This window comes from Phallusia mammillata, chromosome 6 (assembly GCF_965637545.1).
Source record: "Phallusia mammillata chromosome 6, kaPhaMamm4.hap1.1, whole genome shotgun sequence".
In the NCBI taxonomy this organism is placed as follows: domain Eukaryota; kingdom Metazoa; phylum Chordata; class Ascidiacea; order Phlebobranchia; family Ascidiidae; genus Phallusia; species Phallusia mammillata.
This window is the reverse complement of record NC_137257.1, coordinates 7,014,429-7,026,625: the sequence shown is the minus strand read 5'-3', so window position 1 is coordinate 7,026,625 and position 12,197 is coordinate 7,014,429. Positions and strand designations below refer to the sequence as shown.

Below are 12,197 nucleotides of genomic sequence, written 5' to 3'. Positions count from 1 at the left end.
GCACCGGATCCGTTCTCCTAGCTCTTTCAGTGGTGATCGCCCCCCTGTTAGGTTAAGGTCTGAAACCAAATTGTCCTTTGATGAACTTCGAGCTCGGTTCGATAATATTATTGTTTCGGACTTTTCATATGGTAATGGCTTTGCCGAGCTCGAGCGCGCACTGGAAGAGTTGACATCGGCCGCTGGTGTAACGTCTAAAACGCAAGTACGTAAACCCCGATTTAACCGAGGCGCTATGCGCCGTTCAATCGATAATCGTGAGCGTGGACATCCCAATAAGGTTAATCCAACGCCAATGACTGGGAACTTCACGAAGGGCTTCGCCCTGCGGAAAGCGTTTTGGCGTGACCAGAAAGGCACAGTCCGTAGGATAACGGATGGTAATAAAGGGGAGATCAGGTGCCGAATTGACCCCTCCACCGTGGAGGCTAAATTCCGTTCCGATCTTAAGGCACCGGACCGGGAGGACACGATCGAGCGTATGCCCGACTGGATGGACGCCCCGGAGCTCGGTAACCCGGCGTCGCCTACAGTTCCTGACGACGTGGATGACCGGCCAATATCGCCCAAGGAGGTCGAGATGGTTCTCCAGACTGTAAACACTGGATCCGCCGCTGGTTCCGACGGCTTGTCCTATGGGTTTTGGAAGGCTTTCGATCCAAAGGGTCTTAGACTCTCGAAGCTCTTCGAACCCTGTAGGGCGAGTCGCCGGGTTCCCAGCCAGTGGCGGTCGTCGAGGGTCACTCTGATTTGCAAAAATCCGGAGGGGGACCTCGACGATTTGTCCAACTGGAGACCCATCTCGATCTGCCGTAACATCTATAAAATCTATGCGGCGGTATTGGCTCGTCGTCTGCAGAGTTGGGCTCTGGAGCGTGGCGTCGTCTCCGCCGAGCAAAAGGGCTTCATGACGGTCGAGGGAACGTTCGAGCACGTGTACATGTTGGATGCTGCCTTGACAGATGCCAAGCTAAACTGCAAGGACATCTTTGTCGGGTGGAATCAAAAACGCCTTCGGTAGCATCCGGCATGATTGTATCCGTAGCGTTATGCGTGCCTTGTATTTTTTCCTTCTCTGTATTTTTTATTTACGCACCAAGTCTCATTTTCTCAAGGTAAATTAGAAGGCCGAAAAGCAATGAAACACTAGTTTTTATAGTGAAATTTTCCTTTTTTTCTACGATTATTACAAAGCAGTCTCTTCGTTGAACCACATTAATTATTAGTTTGTTTTAACTTAAAAACTTGCAAAAATGCAAAGCCCGAAATTTCTGCTGCAATAAATCGCGCAACTATTTCGAAATCACCAGCTTGCGCAACTGCCCAGCATATGGCCACTCTGGCACAACAGGAAAATGGGTACATGAACTAGTGTGGGGACAGCGACACTGAACATAAAATTCCAATCATTATTGAACCACAAGAAGATACGAGCAAGTAAATAACACAACGCGATGTCCGATGTCGCCAACAGGCATATGGATTTCACAATTCTGCTAAGTTAATCTTGCAAAGTTGACAATTTCATTGTAGACAAACACATTACAATAGTGAGAAACATATTTGCAAGAATTGCAGCATTTGCCACGTTATCCAAACTTAAAATTTTCCATTGCTTAATGCTTAGCCAAACCAAAGTGTTTAAACGACGGTTTAAAAACACGTGACCGCTGCAACTTCAAGTTCCGTTATTTTGTTGTCAATTGCATGACGTGGTGCGTTAATTTAAACGCATTTGACTTTCTAAACAAATGTTTTCCGCTTTCAAGTTACACAGGTATTTTTTTTTCAACACTGTTAGACGCACAAAGTCTAACGTCGTCCTGGCGTGCTCGCCACTGTAGAACTGTTTCTGGAATTTATTAGAATCCACCTTTCATCAAAAAAACATCCACAGTCACGAGTGGGTGCACACTTAACAATTGCACCAATATAAAGAAGGAAAACGTAATGAAACGTTTTACCGTTACAGGCAGAGTATTCACAAACACTTTTGTTCAGTCGTTGTGAGGGGCAAACAACTCAAAAGATATTGAAACAAAAAGCAAGTAAACCTAGATTTTTAATATTAAAATAGGTCTCGCTTTAAAAAAACTGCTCACATGGGCTTGCAAAATCCCTACTTTTCAGTTCAACGGTGAGTACAAACATATTAATGGGGTGGCAATGGGCTTGCCCAGAGCACCAATGATGGCTGATGTTCTCCTAAACCAGAGATGGCGAACCACTGACTCACTTCGTGACCCACCACGTGAATTCCAGTGACCCACTTGTAGTTTAAAAAATTTATGTTGATTACTATGGGTAGGGGTTACCAGACTTCCAGAATTAAAAAGCAACACAACAGTTAACTTTAAGCACTTTGCCAGATTGCCTCTTGTCTTACAATACAGATTGTCAAATCAATTGTGAGGCAACTCTTATGTTTATTTAAATTTAAACGTACAACTTGAAACGATTTATTATAATCATGCGAATCCTTGTTTTCACACAGGAATAACATCAGGTGCTAGGAATCGTCTCAGCTCAGATATGCTGCTGCGTGTATTAAGTTGAAAACTACCTAGGATTGCAAGACTTGCAGAGAAGATGCAGCAACAAGCTTCCCATTGCCAAATAATAAAATATGTGACCCACTTTGTTTTCTTCCCGAATTATGATCTCATGTATGACCCATTCAACTAAAATGGTTCGACAGGGATGTCATCAGCTCAGCCAATAAAAAGAACGTTTTCCTGGCCAGCATTCAACAGTCGTCGGGGCACTTTTTAACCACATCAACAGCAATTCCATGCATCGTTTACGCAGGATTTGGAATCCAATGGCTGTATCACCTTTCTGGACGTGCTCGTCTGTATCGGGTTGGACACTAAATCGGCAATTTTACGCCATTACAATACAAGCGTAATCTACCTTATTGCAGGTTGCGCACCAGCTGTCCAGTATTCCGGTTCCTATGATGGGATGCATGCCGAGTGCAGTAACTGGCTACATAAACATAACAATGTTTATTAGCTTTAAACAACAGAGATCGACAATATTGTCAAGTAAACACGAAAACTACAATTAAGTAAGGCAACAAGAAATCGAGAGACTTTAAGCGGAACTTAGGAATGTAATTAAACAACGCAAGAACATAAATAGGCAAAGAATGAGCAAAAATACAGAGTGGAGCCCACGACCGTAAATTGCTCAGTAGATCTCTGCACAGAGTTTGTGAATATCAAAAGCTTGCTCCGTAACAACGGCTATACTTTAATTGTGAAGTATGTAAATATTCATCCGCGAGAGAGAATGTGTTTTGAACGTCACGTTTTTGCATCAGTTGTGTTGCAGTCTAGATAAGATAATTTAGCCTAATTTTCTGTGTCTTTTTGTTTGTAGTCTAATTAGTAATGCTAACAGCAATTGATTAAAAGGCTAAATTGTCATTTGTGGAACCTATAGGTATATATAGCCGCAGGCTAATACAGCCGTAGTTACCCAACAGTTGGTACATTTATGTTCTTATTTCATTTTTGTTTAACTTGTATTATATTAATGTATACTAAACCGTAACAAAACTTACACTATGAGTAATTGGAAGTCATTTGATTTGGAATGTGACCGAATAATGTAGATTTGATTGGCGACATTTGTGTACTGTTCAAACTGCTTAACGTGAATTAGGGCTATGACGTCATAATGGTTTCGTGTGACTGATGAATGTTATTTTGTGGTTTACAGAAAAACCGTTTGCCGTCGCGCCGTTGTCATCTTGCTGTTAGTTGTCAGCGTTGTCTTTTATCGCTCAACAAGAGTATTCGTTGCACATGCAAGAGTGGGTCGTCTTGGAGGACAGTCTGTACGAGCGCGTTTTTTATAAAGGGTAATCTAATGTGACGAACGGCGCAGGACCAGGCTTCGCGCCTAGCGGTCGTTAAAATAAGGCTTTACATTTTATTATTGTGTCCGGTTGTGTTAAATGCTCGGATTACTGCAATTTCAAGCGAATTATAAGAAAATAGTATAAGAAAAGCTCTTCAGTACAAAGAATTAGAAGACATATACAGAGATGAATGGTGTGACAGAAGAAAAAGAAAATTTCAGAGGACGAAAGTGGACTTTCACGAGCTCAAACGCGCGAAGCGGGATTTTCCAGACACCATCGGAAGTGATCTATGTAGGGGACCAGGAGTATGGTCATTTAAATGTTCCCAATCGGCATGGCGATGGGAACAAAACTGGGACTCCCTTAAACAAAAAAGGGGTGTCAGTACGTCCTCAGTACGTCCTACCTGGCAACCGTGAAGGACATGGCGGCATACACTAAATACATGTACAAAGCGACTCAAGAATTACCACCAAGTCTTCTGGAGAAAATACAAATAGAGAAAAAAAATACGACTCAATACCAACAATCCAGATGGGCGACAGTAGCAGAGAGCCGCCAAAAAATTCGATACCAAACTAACCATGAACGCGTTCAAGGAAGCACTGTTTGACGAGGACTTTGCATACCCAGAACTTTTAGCAAAGAGGGCATACAACACCGTAGAATTCGGGACAGTAAATAGAAAAATAAAAAAGGCATTCAGACGAGCAAACAAGAAACAAAATGAAGCATGGACAGTTGAAGACGCATGCCGAGTTATCAATGCAATAATCAATCAAGCAACCAACATCAAATGGAACAGTATCAATCTCAACAACTTTGAACTCAAAGTCGCTTTAGTCTGTGCAGCTTTGGAGGCAAGAAACGTGGAAGAAGATGGCATAATGTTTTCGCCACACTTTTGCCTACATGGTATAGCTGGAAAGGGGAAAACTCTATTGGGACAATTTCTGTTCCCAATGGAGTACGCGAGTATCCTAACCAACGACAGCCAAGGGGTTGGACAAATGGCATTACGCCATAAACACAAAGTACTGAAAATAGATGATGCCGGATCAGCATTCTTCAACAACGACGCACTGATAGCAGCAGTAAAATTCATGTACCACTCAAACTGGAGTGCCAAAACACACGGCGACAGGCAGGACAATAAGGCCACATGCTGCTTCCTGACCACAAACACACAAAAAAACAATTATAAAGCTGGCAAGTCTAGGGGACTTAAAACCTATGAAAAGAAGATTTCTTGAAGCGTATTGGGGAGAAGAAGCGGATACGCCAAACACAGGATGTCAAAAAGAAATAAAAGGCGGACTTACCGACGAAATTGTATTTGCACTAGCGCAGGAAGTGATGGACACATTATTAAAAGAGAAGATACCAGTAGATCCACATATCTGCGATCTAGCAGATTACATCAGCACGATACTGGATGAGTTTAACGCAATAGTAGATCAGCAATTAGTTTCTTTGTTAAAGTAGTCAGATAAACGGAGTGTTTACATTTGTACACCATTCGGGTCAGTACAGATCAACCAGAACAGAAAGTAGGCATAAGGGTAAATATTTTAATTTGGCTCGAATCTTATTCTGCGAAAACTAACTAGCGGTTAACGCGGTTTGCAAGCGATTAAAAGTTCACATATCTTTCTAAAAATGTTTTTTTCAGTGCTTCCAATCAAATGATGAGATTCACCAGGGACTTAATAATTTTGAGACTGCCACCGGGACACATTTCGTCCACTTGTTTGTAAGCCTGCTGTTTTTAATGCCATTAATTGCCTTTTAGGCGTTTCCAAAAGCCGAATTCGCTGGGAAGCCACCAATCTACCCTGCATTTTAGTAAAGTCTGAAGCATTGCGATGCCAACACTCAAAACAACGAAAAAAACGAAGTTGTGCTTAATCTGTAGCGCAACAGGTAAATGAACAAACAAATATTAGACAGGAAAATTAGGACAGTACTATCATACCTTACCTAAGGTATGTCAGAGGACCATTACCACCCTAAAATATATCTATGCATACAGCAGTCAAAAAAAGTGAACTGCGCGGCTACTATTCAAATTGCATTTCCACAATATCAAGTATTGTTGTATCTGGTGTTTTGTGCGACACAATTTGTTATCGAAACGAACTGACAAAGATAAAGATAACCAAAGCGAAAAAGTGCTTGAAAGATAGACCAAGCAAAGCGCTAAAAGCTGCAATACAATCAAACGAACCGAATTTGATTCAACACAACAAAATTTTGATCACGTTTCTTTTAGTCTCGGATCATTCTGGTCACGTAGTGGGACAGGTAGGCGTCATGGCAGGTTGCTAGCAGTCATTTAAAATTAAATTATTTTGTCATGCTAAGGCTGCGGGCATATTTCAAACGCTGGATAAACGAATCGTTACCAAAATGGGTCAGCTGGTTGAAGACGGAGTTTCTTCCACACAGGAACTAAAAAAGAGGTTCAAAAAATCGTTTGTATCACACGAACTGTTTAACAGAGATCAGGTGCCCGACAAGCATAACCGACAGTTTTTCCCCACAAAGAATGTCATTAGAAATCACTTTTACAGAGCATATTGTCGCAGAAGGCTGGCCAAAATTGACCAAAAAACACGGCCAAACATATTAAAGAAAGAAAAAAAAACGTTAGAACCTGGTGATAACATTTTATTTCGAACTTACGTTGCTGGGGAAGACAACGACAGCAACGTTAACTTTACAGCCGAAGGAGATACGCCAATTATTAAAATCAAAAAGACCTTGCTTTTTGTTCACCAATACGCCCGGCAAAAGAGACTTCTTGGATACGGTAACAAAATTTGCCTTTTAGATACCACATACAAAACAACCAAATATGCTCTGCCACTATTTTTTCTTGGTGTGAAAACCAATGTCGGTTACCAAGTTGCAGCTAGCTTCATTACACAAAATGAAACAAGAACAGATATTTTCGAAGCACTTAAAATAATTAAAAAAACAACTGTAGTACTAAAGTTTAATGTGCTAAACCAGGGCTTCCCAAACTTTTTTGATTGCGACCCCTTTTAAATCTCTTTAAATTTTTCGCGACCCTTCACGGATAACATGACAAACAGTGCAAAAAATACGTTTGTTGTATTTATTAAAACGCCTAATTCGAGCGAAAACTAGAAACAACTTACCGGTACTCGGAGACTACTACTTTATACGTTCAAACACCGATAACTTTTATGTGCTTTAGCCTTAGTTTCTGACACATTGTTTTGCAAATAGCCACTTGTCACATATTCTTTGTGTGGTTTAAACGTTTGCTGTCCGTCGAGAACATACGCACGTTCGTAAAGGACGATTTGCCGAATCGGCAATTTCAACAACGATTTTGGTTTTAGGTAATTTGTTAGGGCGGAAAAAAAGTAAAAGCAGTTCATGTTTCGTTGACGCCTAAACTGAGGTCACATTGGACCAACATTGGGTCGTTGCAGTGCTTTGCAAACGGATATTAAACGCTGCTTGGAAATCGTAAATTTATTGATTATTATTTATTAGAGAAAGTTATTGCGCCAAACAACACTTAAACGTTAGTCTACAACTCTATCTTGCTGCATTAAAATGCCTGTGTATTTCAAAACAATTGCAATTGTTGCGTTCCAACCGACGTCTGTTCGATCAATGGCGTCACAACAACCGCGTTTGCGCTTGGCTGAAAACGTTATAAAACCGACGTAACTTGAACAAAGTTGCGATTTTGACGTTATACGAAGGTAAAGGCCGGGAGTGTGCGGCACCCCCACACCCCCGTACTCTGCGCCAGTGTAATGAGTACTTTTTGCAAAAATTGGTACAGCTCTCTGCGACCCCTCAAGTTTGTTAACCTTCCGGGGTCGCGACCCCCAGTTTGGGAAGCCCTGTGCTAAACAGTTGTTTGATGAATCTGTGCTACCAAAATGAGCAATCTCAGCTTTGCAGTATTTTCTGTTAATACTCAGATAGCAAGGCTTAGTAGGGTAACCGTTGGCCAACATCTTTTTGGTTGGCGTTGGCTAATCGTCTAAATATATAATTGGACAAACGTTGGCTAACTGCTAGTGTTAAAACTCAACACCTCCTTGAAATGCGTAAAATAATTTATTGACAAGTAAAGTTTGAAACCTACAAACAAACTCAATAGCATTTTCCCGACGATGGCGCTCTGTCGTTGGTTTTCTGTTGGAGTGTGCCAATCTGATCGGGATTCGTCCCCTGGAGAGTCCTGGGTTCGAATCCCGTGAAGAAAAAAAAAAAAAATGTTGGCGCTATACATTGAACATTTTTTACTTAAAATTTTTGTTGCACTTGATTGTGATATACGTAGTTGTAAAGTATAAACTGTTGGAGGCAGTGTGTTTTCCGACAAAACAATTTGTTTGGGGATTTAAAATTTGACTCAAATTTGTAAAAAAGTTTTCAGTAAAGTTACTACAAAGTAATACTAGTGAAAATTTGTGTTGGTGTCGTGAAAAACGTTTGTTTTAATAAAAAAAAACTATAACAGTTACAACAATTTTTTATTTCTATGAATTGCAGATCTCGTGATTCGATTTCGCGCCCTTTCTTCCCTTTCGGTGGACAAAAGCAAAGAGGAAGGTTGGTGAAAAAAATGTGTTGAATTTTTGTAAACTACATGCAAATTGAAGTTTTAAATTATTATTTTAATGTAATCTTGACAGAAACGTTTTCTGTTTGTTCTCGCCAACTATATTCGCGCTATAACTACCAGCTCATTAAAAGTAAAAAAAAAATTATAAAATCTAACAAACTGTGTGATATTATGTGCTACTGTTGGTGCATTAAAAAACTAAGTGTGTTAATTTGTAATTATAATGATTCCAAGAGAAAAATCGTATTGGACAATTCGACGTAGAGTTAAGCAAAAAGTTCAAGCGTGCTATTTGGAAATTTCTTCTCAGAATAAAGCTTCCCCAAATCCCCATCCTCAAACTTTGGATTCTGTTGAGTTACAAAATGGTAACTGTCTTTTGGAAAATAGTGGTAGTAGTTCTAACCATTTTACAGATAATAATGTTAGTACAAGTTCAAGTGACACTGAGTCAGACATGCAATTACAAGTCGAAGAGAAACATTCTGATGACAATTTGCTTTCTGTAGACCAGGGTTTAAAAAATGATGCTGATATTTTCAACCTGCAGGCTGAAATTGCTTTGTGGGCAACATCCTGCAAAATCACCCAATGTGCATTACATTCTTTGTTGAGTATTTTAAGAGTAAAACATCCTGACCTCCCCAAAGACCCTCGCACACGGATATGCCGGTTGTGACAAGTGCACAGATCATGGCACTTGGATAAATCATAGAATGACCTTTCAACAGAATGCGGAACTGAGAACGGATTCTTCATTTAAAGATATGATAGATGAAGAACATCATATGTCTAGGACTCTAGGTCACCACTTTTGTCACTTGATATTGGAATGGTCTCTAACTTTCCTTTGGACTATATGCATTCAGTGTGCTTGGGTGTAATGAAGCGCCTAATATTTTTATGGTCAAAAGGCCCATTGCCGCTGCGAATCAGTAGCCGACATATAAAAAGTATATCAGAGTCGTTGTTTACTTTACGACAGTATATACCTAGTGAATTTGCCCGGAGGCCCAGAGGTTTAAATGACTTTAAAAGATGGAAGGCAACAGAATTTCGCCAGTTTTTGTTATACACTGGCCCTGATTTGCTCACAACAAATCCAAAGAATTCAAGTTTAGACTTGTTAAACTCAAATTTTTTCTTGTTCAATGTAAGATTCTTCTCTCTTAGAGTGTTAAGAACTGCAGTAAGGCTTTTGTTTTTCCAAATACAATGATGTCATCACTAACATTCAATGCACTAAGGAAATGCTACTTTTGTGCAGGAAACTACCCTCATAAAATCACCATTCCTCACATTGATGAGAAGAGAGAAGACACACAACTTCGTATCACAGATGAGCATGCTAAAAAGAAGATGAAGAAATATGCTGACAACCGAGTGCATGCAAAAGAATCGCATTTTCAAATTGGCGATAAAGTTCTTTTAAAAGAAAGAAAGGGAAATTAATGCTTCCATATGATCCAAATGCATTCACAGTCACACACATCAAAGGCACAAAACAAATACAAAACAGTAACCAGAAATTCATCATTCTTTAAGAAAATAAACAAATCATCACAACATGATGTACATACAGATGATGATTACCCGTACTTAACATATGACCATGATAACACAACACCTTGTGAAGAACAAAATGCAAATGATATTGTGGAAAATGACCCTGTTCGTCGTTACCCTACTAGAAATCGTAAACCCCCTCAACACCTGAGAGATGGTACTTACATTTAAGTGTTAGCATGAATATTTGATTTGCTTGTATATTGCATTTCTTTACCTATAGTGCTTTTTTTTCACAACGTACTTCAAACATCATTTTTATAAGAAGCCAAGTATGAGTGTCAAACGAACTGTGTTATCTTGCCAAACTGTATCCGAATACCTATTTGTATTTTCATATAGCAGTAAGTGTCATTTCCAAACAAACTGCCATTGTGTATTATGTTAAATAACTTTGTGATTTAACATCTATAACTTAGGGAGGAATGTAGTGTTTACAATTAGTATTAAACGATCTCTATGCTAACAGTATATCACGTGACCGTATTGACCACGCCGTTTCATTCTATGAGCGCGAGCAATAGCGAAAGCATATGAACAAACACTTTGTGTTATGTCTAGTCTCTGACAAAGCACTAGGCTGCGGAACACTATAATTATGTTTGCTGTATGTCTGGAAAATGGAAAACTGCCCTGCTATCTGAAATTGAGTACAAGTTTGTTCGTCTTCCCTATAACAATGGATATGTTGTTCTTCCAGAGCTTTAGTGTCTTTTTACTTCCAAGCAGTACCAAATTTCCACACATTAAATGTTTTGTTACTCTGAGAATTCCATTTCTGAAATTGTGTTTTTTTTACACCTGACTGCTTTTAACATGTAATTAGTTGGGGATAAAGCAAATAAATACTATGGAGTAATGTGATGAATATATACATAGGTATCCTTTTTGCTGTAAGTCATTGTGAACAATGGTAAAATGAACCATTGTAGTTTTTCGCTGCTTGTAGGTATGTGTTTTTACTTCAATTTTTTGTTGTTGCAGATTTCTTGAGTAACTGAAAATGTATGCTGTGGTTGAATTTACACAACATGATGGTGAATGTAGTGTGGAAATAATTCCACAATTATGGCTGGAGAATGATGGTCAGTGCTGCCGCTGGCCTCCATATCAAGATAATACAAAAATTACCAAAGCTGTAAAGAATCAAATTAATGCACTTCCATCCTGGCCAAAGTATGGCATTGAAAGAATAATGTACCAAACTGGTTAGTTGTTTAAAAGTTTTTTTTCCGCATTTAGTGCATTTTAATGGTGTTTATGTGCAGATTCATATTTCAAAGCACGTGAGAAGTTAAAGTTGGCGGAAGACTTTTCAGATCTCCAAACGGATACAGACCACACTCCAAAAGCAAAGCCTAAAAAGAGGCAAGATGATGTTGGCATAGTTGTATTATAAGTAAAACTGCAATATGTAAATGCAGCATATATAGAAAATATGATACCAACATATTTGTCACCAGTTTAAATTGTTTATTTAGGCCAATCGTCCGATATGATGATGAAGATACAGAAGATAAAGTGTGCTCCCTCCCTAAAAAGCGTCCGGCACCAGTTGTTCCACTTTTAAGAACAAGCAGTGCCATTACAGAAAGTCAATTAAAAGAGCAACTGCTAAACAATGAAGTATTTACATCAGAGATACACCACATTGTAAGCTCATATGACACTATTGAGGTCTCTCCATCCTCATCATCAATTGAATCGACAAGAAGGCACAAAAGCAAAACTGCCTCCACACAGAGAACTATTGAGAGACCCTATTACACATTACCTACCAGTAAGTGATTTTTTTAAGAATTTAAAGTTTGTAGTGTTTACAAATGTTACTTTGGCATGTTTTCAGCTGTTGAAAAAAAGACACTTGCCAGTTTGGAGCAAATAAAGTTGCAAATTGCAAACAACACATCCCTTATTCGGTCATTGGCCAATGCCAATTCACTGTCAGAAGTAATACTGCCACTAGGAATTGAACTTCCTTTGGACAATATGGAAACTATAACTATTAAGTGACTGTAAAACAGAAAAACAGCTGGTAAGTTTAACAGAGTTTGCAATTGTTTAGTGATGAGTCAAAAGAAAGCTCAAGTCCTATCATTCATAATGCTGTGTACATGTTAGAAAAAGTTATAAATATCCAAC

At 39.2% G+C, this 12,197-nt stretch overlaps 1 pseudogene across 1 annotated transcript; it reads left to right on the top strand.

Moving 5' to 3' along the window:
• Window positions 1-5,224: 5,224 nt before the first annotated feature.
• On the top strand, window positions 5,225-12,192 carry LOC145233270 (uncharacterized; annotated as a pseudogene). Its single transcript, XR_013861055.1, has 6 exons — window positions 5,225-5,794; window positions 8,417-8,476; window positions 9,757-11,263; window positions 11,324-11,423; window positions 11,537-11,835; window positions 11,902-12,192. The product of XR_013861055.1 is annotated as an uncharacterized LOC145233270 (transcript).
• The last annotated feature ends 5 nt before the right edge of the window (window positions 12,193-12,197 follow it).